The following is a 10,730-nucleotide window of genomic DNA, read 5'->3' as shown; positions in this document are numbered from 1 at the left end:
AGATGATGGTGGTCAGAATCCAGATGTTCATCATTAGTTCATTCATTTTCTCATGGCCCAGGAAGTGGAAATGTTTAAGATGAAATATACCATGTGGGCAGGTGTTATGGACTGAAGTTTTGTGCCCTCCCTGCAAAGTACATATGTTGAAATCCTAGTACCAAAATGATAGTATAAGAGGTGGGGTTTTCGGGAGGTAATTAAGTCATGAGCATGGAGCTATCATGAGTGGGATTAGTGCCCATATTAGAGACCCCCACAGAGCTCTCTAGCCCTGTTTCAGCCATGTGAGGATGCAGCGAGATGATGGCCATCTATGAACCAGGAAGAGTGCCCTCATCAGATACTGAAACTTCCAGTGCTTGATCTTAGACATCCCCACTTACAGAACAGTGAGAAATAAATATTTGTAGTTTAAGCCAGCAAGTCTATGGTATTAGATTATAGCAGCCTGAACTAAGATAGCAGGATTAACTACTGATGTCACAAGAGAGAGCAGAAGTACCATGAGGTCACACAGATAGGAGAGTTTTTTTTTTTTTTGCCAAGAGGAAAGGAGGAATATTAATATTTATACATTAATATCTAACACTTAGTCTTACTATGTCTCAGGAAGTGTTCTAAGAATTTTACATGTACCATCTCACTTAATCCTCTAACAATCCTATAAGCTAAGTATTATCTTGAGAATGAAAACCTTCTGGAGAAAGAGAGGAAAAAAGTTGTAGACCAAGGCAAGTGCTCCATTGTAGAAGACAGAGTACGGGGTAAAAATCAGAAGAACTCTAGAGAAATCATCTAAGAGAGTGTCCCACCCAGTGCACGTATTTCTTGGACTAGAATCTGAGGCAGCATAAAGATACTGAATGTCTTAAATGGGCTGGATGGAAGGGATGATGGGCACAGAGGGGCCAAGTGTGTAATTAACTTTTTCTGAAAGTCTGTTTCAAAATCTGGCCCTTACCAGTTTGACAGGTCATCTATTCTCAGATTTTTACTTTCTGAGGAAAATAACTTTCTCTTTCTTTCTTATGGATGGAAACAGATAAAAAAATAATAGTAATTGGTAATTCTTTTAGAGGGTTTACTATGTGCCAGGAACTGTTTCAAGCACTTATCTTGCATGATTTCATCTAACTCAAGTAAAAACTGTATGAAGGATGAACTATAATTGCTCCCATTTTACAGAAGAGAAAACTGAGATTAGGGCAGTTAAGTAACTTATCCAAGGCTCACATCTCTTAGTAAGTGATTGAGCCAACATTACGAATCCAGCAGGCTGATTCCAGAGCCCACACTTTTCATTCCAAACCAAGGAAAGTGTTAGATTCTAATGTAAGACAAAACAGTTCAGCTATGGTGGAAAAATCAAAGAAGTAAATTGTAGCAAGATGTGTCCTTTCGAAATTAAAATATGGTTTAAGTATTTAAAGATTTTTTTGCTGTGAGGCATTACAGACATCTGATAAATGTGCACCCTATCAGGCAGAGATTGGAAGCAATATGGCGAAAGCTTTGAGTGCTCCTCTGTGGTTTCCTGCAGCTGTGATTTTCCATGGATGCAGTTTTGGGTTATCTTGTCACTAGCTTCTTGGTGCCAGAGCCATCTGAATGCTGACGTTCCTCTCCATTGTTCTCTTTATTTCCTGAAGACTTGACTATCCCCGAATCATCTAAAGTTATGACTGGTGGTGTGCCCTTCATTTTGCTAAAATCTTGCTCCTGGGGCTATTTTCCCTTGTTTCAATTGCCTCCTTCATTTTTCAAAGTAATTTTCATCCTGAGAGGAAAAAAACAGGGGGGTGTCTGTTTTTTAATGATCTTGTTGACTTTTCATTGGAAGAAATCTGCAAAAAGCTTTTCAAAACCTTTGCAGTGGCAGCAAACATTCTGGGAGGTGTTTAAATACAATGGAAAAATAAGGGATTCATGAGGAAGGGGTTTTCAGGGAATTTGCACAGAAAAAAATGTTCAAACTGTTGAAAAGACAGCTTTGTCCAACAGAGTGACTATTCTGGTCTAGTTACACATGACTCTTCTTTCCCAGGAGCTCAGGCTCCAAAGGTTTTGAGTTGCTGACAGCAGACAAATGCAGAATAATCAAGGCAGCAGAGTAGAGCAAGCAGGGACGTGGGCAAGCAGACCTGAGGCAAGTTTCTGAGCTTTACCTCAGCCAGTCTCAGTTTTCTCATCTGTAAATTGGGGATAATGATGATAATTATCTTAGAGTTGCAGTGAACATTAAATGATATGTATAAAGCTATTTGCAAAATGCTTGGTACCTATTAAGAGCCGAATACCAGTAGATGTTATTATTGTTATATCTTTTCTTCTACTGCACTGACATTAATGAGACAACAGTAAGAATATCTGGGTGTTGGGATTGACTCTTCATTCAAAGGAACCCTCGAAGACTTCAGCCTTCATCTGATCCAGCCGCTACCAGACCAGAGAACCCTGCCTCCTTCTCCTAGAGGCAGCAACAACGTGCTCATTCCTGCATTATTCATCATTCATGAACGCCTCAGTCTTTTGCGCGGTAGCTCGCTGTATTGTTGGAAAACAAGCTCCGACTCTCAGAAATTCCCTGTTCTAAGTACTGCTGTCCGGTAATATCTACCTCTTGGCCTCAGTTCAGCTCCCTAGGGCCACCTGGAATGGGTCTAGTCCCTTTTCCTTATGACAGGTCCCCAAATACAGGAGGACACATGGAGGAGTTACTTAACCACTCTGGGTCTCAGTTTACGCCTATGTAAAATGGAGATCGTTTCACCCTCAAGGGAGTTTCCTGAGGATTAAAAATGTGTGTGTTTGGGGGGCTTCCCTGGTGGCGCGGTGGTTGAGAGTCCGCCTGCCGATGCAGGGGACACAGGTTCGTGCCCCGGTCCGGGAAGATCCCACATGCCTCGGAGCGGCTGGGCCCGTGAGCCATGGCCGCTGAGCCTGCGCATCCAGAGCCTGTGCTCCGCAACGGGAGAGGCCACAACAGTGAGAGGCTCGCGTACCGCAAAAAAAATAAATTAATGCGTGTGTTTGAAAAGAGCTTGTCATACTGCTCAGTAAGCTGTGATGTGCCAAGCCCAGGTTAATTGCCTCCCCAGACGCCATGCGTTTCTGGTCTATGTGACTGATGACTCAAGGAAGATTGTCCGGTATCAGCTGCTTTCCTGCAAGCCACAGAGGAGGAGGTTTTGGTCTTCACTAAGCTACAAGGCAGCCCTTGGTCGTGAGGGCTGTGTCTTCTAGGCTCTCCCTCTGATGGTCAGCCAGGCCTGTTGTGATGACTTTTCTTGGTCCCTCGTGTCACTGGTAGTCATGCCCTGGCAGTGCCTTGCCTCACTTCTTACCTCTGCTCCAGAGCCTCCCTGTCCCCTGGGGCTCAGCAGACCTCAGGGCTCACTTTGTGCCCACGTGTGTGCTTTGGTCCACTTGGCCAGGCCAGTGAGGCTGCTGGTACAGGATGCAGAGATGAGGCTCACAGCCACCGACAGGCTGGCCCCCATGCCATGGTTTGTACTGCCAGTGTCACTACTGCTGTTTGCGGTTCTAGCTTCCACAAGCCAGATGGACAATCCTGAGGTGTGGCGGAGTCGATGTCCCACGGGGCACACTTTGACGAATAGGAGGCAGGATCCATTTCCTTTTCAATATCTGACAGACAGTTTTGGGGAGAAGTTATTCCAGGCAGCTCTCTAGAGATGCCCCAGGAGACTGAGCCTTCGATGTGTTTGATACAAACATGCTATTAAAATTATTCTCCTTCCTTCCCTGCCCGACTCCTTTCTTGCTTTCACACCCGTTTTCTGGGATTGTGATCTCAATACTTTTGGGGGAGTTAGCATATAAACTTTTGTCTCAGTCTCTGTATTCTTGGGAACCCTGGCAAAGTTATTATTATTATCACTACCCTACCTCTTGTTCAGATTAATTTGATTATAGCTGATTAGCAGCTCTCCACTCTCCTACTTGCAAAAGGAAGCTTACTTCTCCGATCTATGAGTCAACAACTTCAGCCTAGATTCTCCTCTCTCTTTTCATTCCCGCCAGAGAGTTACTCCCTGAATTCTCATTCCCTGCTTTCAAACCTCATAGGGTGATTCGATCTAAGGCACTCTTATTGAATGCCTCCAATGAGCCAGAGTCTTGGCTAGGGGTTTCCATATGATATAACATTTATTATTTTTAGCTGTATTATTACTATTCTTATTATTCTATTTTTTTTTGGATGAGATGAGTAAACTGAGACTTAGAAATAAATGAATTGTCTTTTCATAAAAAGCAGTGTCAAGGTTCAAAAACAGGCCCCCTCTAACCTGAGGGCCTATATTAAAGTGCTCTAATTAAGCACCTACTCTGCGCAAAGGTCTGCACTTCTAGCTACGTAAAATACAGTAGTGAATAAGACAGTTCCATTTCAGTCAGAAGCAAAATAAAATAGCAGCAAAATAAAATAAGACATTCTCTGATGTCCCAAGAGAAGTACAAAGTACTAAAGGAGTTTAAAGGAAGTGCATACCAGGCAAGTGGGAAGCAGGAAAGCCCTACTGAGAGGGTGGCAATTAAGTTGAGATTTGAAGAACAAATATGATTTTGAAAGGTAGAGATAAGGAAGAAGGTTAGTTCAAGCAGAGGAAGAAAGCACGAGGGAGTCTGGAACAGGAAGGAATAGTGACTGTCGAGGAGGTGCAGACCGTCAAAGACAAGCCTTGCTTACTTCATAATTTGGCCAAATGCTTTGCTCAGCCCTACGCTTAAAGGCCCCCTCTGAGTCTACCTCCGGCCTGGCCCTGGCCATTACTGGAATGAAGTCAACTTTGTCTAATCTTTTCTTGCATGGGTGTCTCATTGAGTACTCAGGATGGCGAAATAGAATTTTGATCAATTGGAATAAAAGGGCACAGAATCGGAGCTAATGGATCAGAGTCTGTGTAGTTACTGGCAGAAGGGAATGCAGAAAATAGCACAGGTAGGACCACAGCTAGAGAGTCAGAACATCTGATAAAAGAACAGGAAGTCCAAGGCTCATTATTTTCATGTCTTTTACCCTCCCTAGGTCGTGAGGTCTACAAAGCAGGTACCCTGTCTCTCCCCTTCAACATGCTATCCTCTGCATTTAGCACGTCATCTTGCACATTGTATGTGCTCAATAATATTTGCCAATAGGTTGATTGAATGAATGACTGAACTCAGCCAGTTTCTCCTCCCAGTTGGAAAGGTAGAGCCCAAATCTTGTAGTAACTTACCCTAGGCTTTCTCAGTGGGAACTACTTCTCCCATAGAAGGATTCCTATAATCCACTGGTGCTTCCCATGTACTTCTCCCAGTCTGTGAAGGCTCAGAGCCAAGGGGAAGAGCTCAAACCACCTAGTGCAACCAAGACTCTTGCATCAGTCACAGAGAGAGGGAGATTTTCCAAGTCCTTGTTGCTGTGTTGAGATGAGGTCAAATCATTAAAAGGTCAGCGGTACTCTTAACACTGCCTTTGTATTGTCTTCATACAAATATTTTTACTGGGACTTTTTTTTGGCAACCAAGTCTAGCTCCATAGACTGTGGAGAGAAGGGAAGGTTTGCTAGCCACATGCCAATGGTATGCACTTGAGTCAACTTAGGGCCAGGGTGATTTGATATCAAGTCCTTTTTCGCTTTTGTCTTGATGGTTTCCCACTGACTCAGTGTCTATCCTTTAGCCTCTCTTCAAATGCGAAACAGCTGGGCTAAAGTCAAGTCCATGTCCAAATTCTCTACCCAGTTCCCTTTCAACGTTCACACCCCCTTCTCTGGCCAAGAAAGCAGTAGCTATTTCTGAGACACTAATCCTGTTACAGATGTTTCGCTAATTACCAAAAAGCTCAATTCGGCAGCTTGTTCGTGGAGCAGCTAAATCAGATTCACACATTTCAACATTTTCTGCTACTCACCTAGTGAAGTTCTGTTTAAAGGTTGTTATATAATTTGGAGTATGTCTGAGAGGGTGCCTTTTTACTGAGGTAGATGAGTTTCTTTAAGAAGATTCAAACAATAACCTCTTGATCCTTTTACAGGAAGTGTGGTTGATTCCTTCCTCTCTGTGTCCCTCCCGCTTGCGCAATGCCTGATCCATAATGGTGTTAATGATGGTTGGAGGAGTAAATGAATGAGTTCAGAATTATATGTTGCATTCTTCTCTTTGTTGTTTTGTCCACAATGCATTGGACCCGTTTCCTTGCACTAAGGTGTAAACTGAAATAGTATTTGCCAATAAGATCTTGTGATAATAAAAATACCTTACATATATAAAGAGCTTTGCAGTTTTTAGGTACTTTCTTATCCATAATCTTAGTTCATTTTTACTACCCCACAGGGTAAACAAAATGCATTATTTTTATTTCTTGGTTGTTTCTCTCCCTAATCCCTGTATCCAATAAAATCCAGGCCATCGACTCTACCTATGCAAACATTCCTGAGTCAGTCCTTATACTACCCTATAGTGTTACCAGCTTAACCCAGACTGCCATTTTTCTCCGTATAGTCCCTTGTAATTTTATCCTGGCTAGTCTCCTTAACTTCTGATTTTACCGTCACAATATTATCATGATATTTCCAAAGCACAGGGTTGATCTTGCCACTTCTCTTTTTTAAAGTAGCCAATAACTCTCTACTGCCTAGTAGGTCAAGTCCAAACCCAATAGTGTGATGCATAAGATTCTTGTTTAAGTCCTTGCCCATCTCTGCTTGTGCTTGCTAAAACATCTCACACCCCTTCATATCTCTGTGTCTTTTCCCATGTGGTTTATCCAGAATGCCCTGGTCTACTCTGTATTTTCGCAAAGCTCATATTCATATTTTAAGACTCACAAAAACACTCACCTCATCTGTGCCCGTTGCCATGACTCAGGAAGAGCCAAGTGCCTCTTTATGTAGCAGTTTAGAAAAACCTTTTCTGGCATTCATCAATCTGTAAGAAAACTGTTTGCATAATTGTTTCCTCCATTAGGCCATTGGATTGTCTTTGTACTACCACAGACTATAGCCTAATACCTGTCACATAGCAGTTACTCAACAAATACTTGTTTAATAAGTGGATTTTATAAATAAGGAAAGAAACTGTGAGAGAGTAGCAGGGAATGGAACTTTGGAGACATGTTCTAATCCTAGGTCTTCCATTAACTCATTGTAACCTCTCTGGATCTCTGTTTTCTCATCTATAAAATGAGGGCACTTGATTGGACTATCTGTATGATATATTCCAGTGCTGAGGATTTAATACTATAAGAAACTCTAATGAGTTTTCTCATTTTCTTAGTTAACAAAGCCACGGTCCAATTCAACCTCTCCTGACTTGAGGTCTATGTATATTTAATATGCTTTATTATTTCAAAACAAAGACTGAAATGAAATAAGAAGCTATAGTGAGAAAAAAGAAATTATTCATCTCATGTTACATCAGCTGTGTGACTTGGATGAAGATTGTCCCTCTGGTCCCAGTTTTCCATTAGCCTAATGAGGACATTGGCCTTGATTGCAGTTACGTGGCACTCCTTATACTACTTATTACTATTATGCTCAAGGCAGACATTGCTAGTCAACTACTAAACTCATTCTCATCAAACCTATATGCAAGATCTATAGACCATAGATCTATGGTGGGCTTTTGGTGTGTTTGGATTTAGGTTTCTAACCTCTGAACATTACAACGAGGAGAAGACCACACCCAGATCCCTGGGATGGGTGGGCTTTTTGATGATGAATCCATACCTAATCACCATCCTGTGAGTTATCAGCAGGCTTTTATTTCAAGCCTAAAGCTATTGACTTGGTCTCATAAGCCAACAATGGTTTCCACGTTGAAAGCATCTGAGCAGAGAGAAATACCATCATAACAGGGACAGATGTGGATGTACTATTCTCACGTATTTTTTGTCTTCACAATGGACTTCTGCAAAGGAAGTGTTAACTGATTTTGTCATTCTCATCTGCTTTCCAGAGGCTTGTTCAAGAAAGAATTTGAGCACTTTCGGAATTCTTGATGTTTTTGGAAAGTAAGTTACATCAAAACATTCTCTGAATCTTAATTAAATTAATTTCCCTTTTTGTTCCTCGCACATAATACGTGTAAAAATAAATATTTGTGAAATGAACAAATTCTTAGATTTCTCTCTAGACAGCAATTCGACTGCCAAGTGCCAAGTTCTCTCTGAAATGATCACTGACTCACTCTAGCATTATGTAGCATCTCCCTTCTGTGGGCTGTCTCAGAGCCCCTGACTTTGGAAACAGCTGACTGTGGGGTGTAATGAGACACATTTGAAAACATGTGTCTCCAGCTAGCCTCTTAGTCCCTCAGGCAGGCCAGAACCTTATTTCTCTTTGTTTCTATTGCAGGGACCATTGCAGACTCAGCATTTAGTAACTACTTAGCAGTAAACTATAATCCACAGCCATGGCAAGATAGTCTCTAAAATGAGAGTACCAAGGCAAGCGAGGGGGGTTTATTATAGTATGGGGTATTGTGGTCTTAAGCCGTGTAAACAGAATCATGATCTCAAGACTACAGGGTGAGGCAGTCACCTGGATTGGTGAGATAATGTGTTATATTTAGTTCTAGTCACTACTGTCTTCAAAGAAATAGGGATAAGGTAAAGCACATTCAGAGGAGAGGGAAAATGTTGATCACTGGCTGGAAAGCATATGATGGTTATGACTGGTTCGATGCCCTGAAAACATTCACTCAAGAAAGAAATGGATTAGAGCTGGAATGAGAGTTTTTTAAAAATATTTGAAGGGCTTCTATGTAGCAGCAAGAGTAAGCTTATTGTATGCATTTTCATGGGGCAAAACTGAGATTGGTGGGTAGAAAATATAGGCAAGTGTGGAAATCGGAACCTCCCTCAATATGCTCCACAGAATAGCTTGCACTCATCTCTTAGGGGTATATGTCTAAAAGTCATGAAATTCCCAAACGGTGGTATGTTTACCAGGATCAAGGGTGTGTATTTATCACACAGGACTCAACATTCCTTCTTAAGTGAGATACAGAATGAAGTATTGCTGAATGGGGACAAATACTTGGTGCCTATCTCCTACTTGGAGATCTTCAGCCAGAAGATGAATCTGAGAGAGGAAGCATGTCACTTAGCAAACAAGCCTAAATAATTCTATAAACTCTAAACTATAAGACATATGTCCTCAAATCCAGAAGATCCATGGTAACACCCTTGTGAAGCCTCTGAAGTATTTTAGTAACCAGAGCATCAGATATATTCCAAGTTTGAAAACCATCTTCACTTATTTCTAACAGAGACAATGGCAGTGGGCTCTTGAGGTCATGGAAAGAGCCTGAACCTCTCTGATTTGCCAGTGGGCCTAACGCTGGTCTTGTTATAATCTCCTCTTGGGAGATTTCTGTTTAATAAAAGGGATGTCTTTCTGGAAGCTGGAATTGCCAGGTGATATCTACTGCCTCGGTACATGATAAGCTTTCCAGAGTACAATCAGCTTGGACTAAAGAAACAGCCTTCTGACATACTACAGAGAGTAGAATAGTTAAGTGTATGGACTTTTCAGAGTTTCCGTTCTACCTATGCCACTCAGCCACTTGTGAGCCCCAAACACAGCCATAGGAAAACTCCTCCCAATTTCCATCTTTGCTCTCATCTACTTTTCTTAACCAATTCCTTCTACCTGCTCCCATTTGACTTCTCTCTTTCCAACAATGAATTTTATTGTAATCCTCTTAAAGCCATCCCTTTCTCATCCCTAAGACTTGATGGTTTGTCCTATGACACTGATCCACACTTTGCCTTCTCTTTAACCCAGTTATGCTGCCTCTGAGTGCCTAGGATTAGCCCAGCTCTTAGTTCTCTTGGCCTGGGACCCTTCTATCCTGAGATCTGTTTCCCCTGGTCTCCTTTCTGCTGGTTGCCTCATCTTTCATGAACAGATAGAGAAGCAACCTAGAGATTCCTCAATGCTCTGAATCCTTTCTTAATGGAGTCAGCTGGTTCTCTAGGTTGTAGAGATATGCACCTATGAAGGAAGGAGATGTACTCTCCTTTTACCCAACCACTTGGAAGGCTGAGTTCTTACAGCTGGCCAAATTCTATGATTTCCAAACACAGAACAGAGATGTTGTTAAAGAATCAATAAACCTGGGTGTGCTTCTCTGCCCCAACATCTGTGTTTCCCTCAATGAATCATGCCTTGTACCACACAGCCTAATTAAAACACTTTTACACACTACAACATTCTAGATTTAATATCTTCTCAAGGAAGAAGCAAAACTGAGCAATAAAGGAAAATGAGCTGTGTCAACAAAAAGCATCTGAGCTATTTTGCAATTTTTAAAATTTAGGCTCACTTGTTGGTAAAACAATGTAGTCTTAAATTTTCTTCACTAGTTTGCCTTAAAAACCCATGCTAATAATGACTGTCTGGATATAATTTTTTTTTTAACCTTCCATCTGCTCACTTCGTGTGACAATCTGGATTTTCCATGCCTCTTCTCCTCCCCAGAAAGCTGGTCTTAGATGTGTCAGTGCAATTAACAGAGATGTTCCAGCTCAGAAATGCTTTTGAGGATATTTCTTCATAATTAAATGTGAACTAGCAGAGCATTTTTAAAATAATGTATTTCCCTTTGCATAGTAACAAGAGCAACCACAAACAAATTATCTGGAGCCTGGAGCATGACTGTGAAGCTGACATGTAAAAATGTAAGTGGAGACTGGTGCTGTGAACCAACAATGGGAC

This window comes from Leucopleurus acutus, assembly GCF_964270905.1.
Source record: "Leucopleurus acutus genome assembly, chromosome: 8".
Classification (NCBI taxonomy): domain Eukaryota; kingdom Metazoa; phylum Chordata; class Mammalia; order Artiodactyla; family Delphinidae; genus Leucopleurus; species Leucopleurus acutus.
The sequence above is the reverse complement of the archived record's forward strand: the minus strand, read 5'-3'. Positions refer to the sequence as shown.